Below are 4,543 nucleotides of genomic sequence, written 5' to 3'. Positions count from 1 at the left end.
ACAGGGCCTGTCCACAGACACACTCAAATATTACAAACATACCAGTTAACTTCAAACATCTTTACACGCAAACACGTACACATTACAACTACAGCTCACACCCACATACTTATGCATACAAACACACCTATAAAGCATATCATTTTGTCGCACATACTATTTGTGCAAAGGTGAACTGGTACCTGTGCTCAGGTGAGTGTTTGTGTATGGAGTACTCTGTAATGTATGACAGAATGTAAAAAAGGCAGAGAGCCTGTTCACCCCCACACCAAGACCCCCACCAAGAACATCATCTTCACTGAAGTGGGTCTTTGAAAATGTAAGTAAAAAGAGATTGACTCGCATTTAAATCCAGATGCCATGGTCATTTATGGGGGAAAAAAATTCAAATTCTTTTTCATACAATTTATGGCCTAAATTGATGACGTTTCAGATGCCATCACAGAGTATGACATCATAAAAAACACATTAATGTGCCTTTTTGTCACGATGACATCACAAAGTCTGATGTCATAAAGCCAAAAACATAATGTTATAACTGTGATTATAAATCATCATTATACATCATGATTATACATCATGAGGTCATATTTTGTCATCACATAGTATGAAATCATCAAGCCAAACCTTCATAAATAGAGGTACAACAACACAGAAAAAAACTTTAACACTTTTGAGAAGAGGCGTGTCAAGCGAGACCAAGCGAACCAACACAAAGTTACAGAGATCTGAGCATTTGAACTAATTAAAAGATAATCACCATGAATTCAAAACAAGTTTCAAATGCACCAGCCCGCTATTTTACGCCCAAATCTACCGCCATTTTGGCAAAGCCAGCTTCTGTCTGCGGCCAACCTGAATGGCAACCAGAGTTCACAAAGAATTCATCTGATGTTACCAAACCCTTCGCACATGCTCGACGGAGAAAACAGCCTACAGAGACCTGCACAGGTGTGGAAGAGAAAGGGACCTCTGACTTTCCTTCTGAAGTCGTCCAGAAACCTGTCCCAACTGTTTGGCAAAAGAGCTTTGCTCAAGTTGTGACGGAAAAACAGAGTCAACAGCCTCCTGTGGTGTTTATGACGCTTAAGTCACACAGACCAGTAACAGCAGACGTACCTGCTAAACGGGGAAAAAAGATGAGGAAGCTGATTCCTGCTGTTCCTAAAAAGACACAGCTGAGTGTGGTGGTTGAAGAACCACCAACACCAGCCAATTCAGGAACGCCTGTAAAGGAAAATGAAGCCTCCTCTGTCCAGGTACAATCTGCAGACAGAAAAACTTCAACACCTCAGGAAGAAACTCACAAACCCTCTGTAGTCCCTGCTGAGAACACCAACCTGCAGCCTGGAGAGAATTCTCCAACTATGGTGATAATAAAAGAAACACCTCTTGGTAGAAAGGCCCAAAAATATGTGCCAACAGTTTGGGAAAGAAGCTTTGTAGATGTTCTGTCTGGAAAGAAGGAACTGGCTCCAAAACGTAGACCAGTCTCTGCTGTCCCTATTGAACATAGACCTGTTATGGAAGAAAGGAGAGTAGAGATTCCTGTCAAGTCAGCCCTTTCAGAGACTGGATCACCTTCTGCCATGGAAACAACTGAAAGTGAAAGACCAGCAGCAACTTTTCTGAAGGACAACAACACAAACAGCCCAGTGCCAAACAATGGGACTGTCACAGACAGAGAAAAGCCATTCTTACCTTCAGGAGCTGAAAAGGCTGAAATGGAGAATGTTGTTGACCAAGACAAGAGTGCAGAGCAGCCCAAAGTGTCGGTTCCAACACCTGTACAACCTCAGATTCCCTCATTCTCTCAGACAAGCATGATGATGATTTCTGAAACAGAGTTTTATGGAATTCTGACACAGAAAGATGAAAACGCTGCTGCACTTCAACAGGAGAATTCTGCCCTCAAGGTGGAAGTCATGCGTCTCAACAAACTCCTTCAGCAGAAAAATACGGTTCTTTCAGATGCTACTGGGAACGCGGACCAAATTGGAGAAGAGTTAAGCCACTGGAGAACCCTGGTAGAACAAGCCAAAAGCTCCCTGATCCAGATGCAGCAACAAAAGAGTGAAACTGAAGCTGCATTGGCTCAATCTCAGAGACTGTTAAAGGAGAAGGAGGAGGAACACTTTAAAGAAACCACAACTTTAAAGTACAATGTAGAACAGCTCAAACATAAGCTCCAGGTTGAACAGTCTCTCATGGAAAAGGAGAAAATGTTGATCTACAAAGGACTCCATGAAAAGACTCGTGAAACTTCAGAACTCACCCAAAAAATCCACCAACTGGAAAAAATCCAGGAGACCTTCAAAGAAACTGCAGAGCAGGAAAGACTGCAATGGCAGAAAGAAAAGTCCTCCTTTCTCCAAGAAATGTCTCAATTAAAAAACCTTTTCCGGGAAAAGGAAGTCAAAATGAGAAAGTCTGTAGAGGACCACAAAAAGACGGTTGACCAACTACATCAGGAGATGTACAAGCCAAAAGAAAAGAATCAGGAAAAATCAAACCTCACCAGCAAACTGAGGAACCTGGAAACATCTCTGTTGACAGAGAAGGCAAAGACCAATGCAGCCGAAAAACAGCAGGCAGAGGACAAACACAAGTGGGACGAAGAAAAGTCCTCCCTTCTCCAAGAAATCTCTCAACTAAAAGAGGTTATCCAGAGAAAGGAGGACAGACTCAACCACTGCCAAGAACTGCAGGAGGAGGTGAAAGATGTCAAAGAAAAACCAAAGAAAAAATCACACCGAGGTTTTCTGAGTTTTTTCAAAAGGTCTAAAAAAAAGGAGTAAGAACACACCACACCGTGTAGGATTTAGAATTTAGGTTGTGGTGTTTAGGTTTGACAAGTTCAAACCATACAAAAAAAATTAGGAACACACCACATTGTGTAGGATTTAGAAATTTAGTTGTGGTGTGTAGATTTTAGAAATTTAAACCATGTTTAATCTGCTTGGGTTTTCTCCTGGTGCTCAGGTTCACCTTTAAAAAAACTTCACCATTTATCAGTGTTGTGTATTTGTTTAAGAAAGAAAAGAAAACACTAAAAACTTAGTTATTGGTTGTTGTTTTTATTTTTAATCTGCTTGGAATTTCTCCTGGTGCTCAGGTTTCCCCTAAACAAATCTCCTCATTATTTATCAATGTTTCTGAATATTATCTTCATGTATTATTTGTGACTCAAAAGTGTCATTTATGTGTGAATATGAATGTTTGAACAACTGGATGGATACATGGATGAAATGAATGGATGGGAAAGTGACATTATATGTGTTAGATGCAACAGATGGAATGAAATGCTATGAATGAGTGAATGAATGTAATGCAACCACAAGGGAACACAATGCAGTGCTCAGTTGTGCCGGTCCCAAGTCCGGATAAATCCAGAGGGTTGTGTGAGTGCCAAAACAAATTGAACATATGAATCACAAACAGAGATGATTTATAAATGTCTAGATCTCACAATCCTTAGCATCTCAGAGAAATAGTCCTGGAGGCTCAACTCCTCCCCTATGACTGCGCTCTGAACCCGGTGGTGGACACCAAAAGTAAGGGATGCCATCAAGCTAAAGAAGGATTTCTACCAAGCCTGGCTGGCTTGTGGGACTCCTGAGGAGGCTGACAGGTACCTTCAATTTTCAGCCGCCCTGTTGAAGAGGCAGAACCTCGGTCCTGGGAGGAGTTCAGTGAGGTCATGGAGAAAGACTATCGGTTGGCCTCAAAGAGACAGTAGCGGCACCTCAAAAAGCGAAAACAGTTTTGACTGGAGACACTGTTGGGTGATGGAAGATGTCGGCTGCTGCTCCTGCTGGGTCTCCCAACACTGATGTGACTGCACCAACAAATGACCGCCTAGTTTACGTATTACTGTTTACAGACCACCAAAGCTTCCTTTGTAGCAAAGAAAGCCTTTTTTAGGTTTTTGAAATAATCTATGCACTTCACTGTTAGTGTACAAAATATGACCCATTTCTTTTACGTATAATACTTATTTTAATCATAAATCTTTATCTTGGTCAGAATATTTAAACCTGTAATATTGTGAGTAAACTTAGGGTTCTATGGTGTAATGGTTAGCACTCTGGACTCTGAATCCAGTAGTCTGAGTTCAAATCTCAGTAGAACCTTGAAACTCTCCTTATTCATCAATGTTACATCAATTTCATCAAACTAACTGATCAAAAATTACCAGTATTTGCAAACAAATGTAACCCATGTAATATGTTTTGTGTTAATTTCACCAAAATCGCTTTTGTTGTCTTTATTTTGTTGTTTTTATGGGAATGTTTTAAGCGGAGACTTTTATTTTGGTGGTTCGCTGCTACTTTTCGCGGCATCCCCCTCAGTCTCTGTGAGGACTGCCGAGAGTATGGAGAGAAATTAGACTCAGTCGGATTTGTGCGTGCGTAATTCTTGATTTGTGCGTAAATTAGGATCTGTGTATGCATATTCTTGCTTTGTGCGTGCGTAAATTTGGATTTGTGCATAAATTTGGATTTGTGTGTGATTTGTTACTCACATAATACGTTTTGTGTAT

The 4,543-nt window shown here is 40.8% G+C and overlaps 1 non-coding gene across 1 annotated transcript; it reads left to right on the top strand.

Moving 5' to 3' along the window:
* Positions 1–4,061: 4,061 nt before the first annotated feature.
* Positions 4,062–4,133, top strand: trnaq-cug. The gene has a single exon. It is a non-coding gene; the product is annotated as a tRNA-Gln (tRNA).
* The last annotated feature ends 410 nt before the right edge of the window (positions 4,134–4,543 follow it).

The sequence above is a fragment of the Oryzias latipes genome, chromosome 3, assembly GCF_002234675.1.
Source record: "Oryzias latipes chromosome 3, ASM223467v1".
NCBI lineage: Eukaryota > Metazoa > Chordata > Actinopteri > Beloniformes > Adrianichthyidae > Oryzias > Oryzias latipes.
This window is presented reverse-complemented; position numbering and strand designations above follow the sequence as displayed.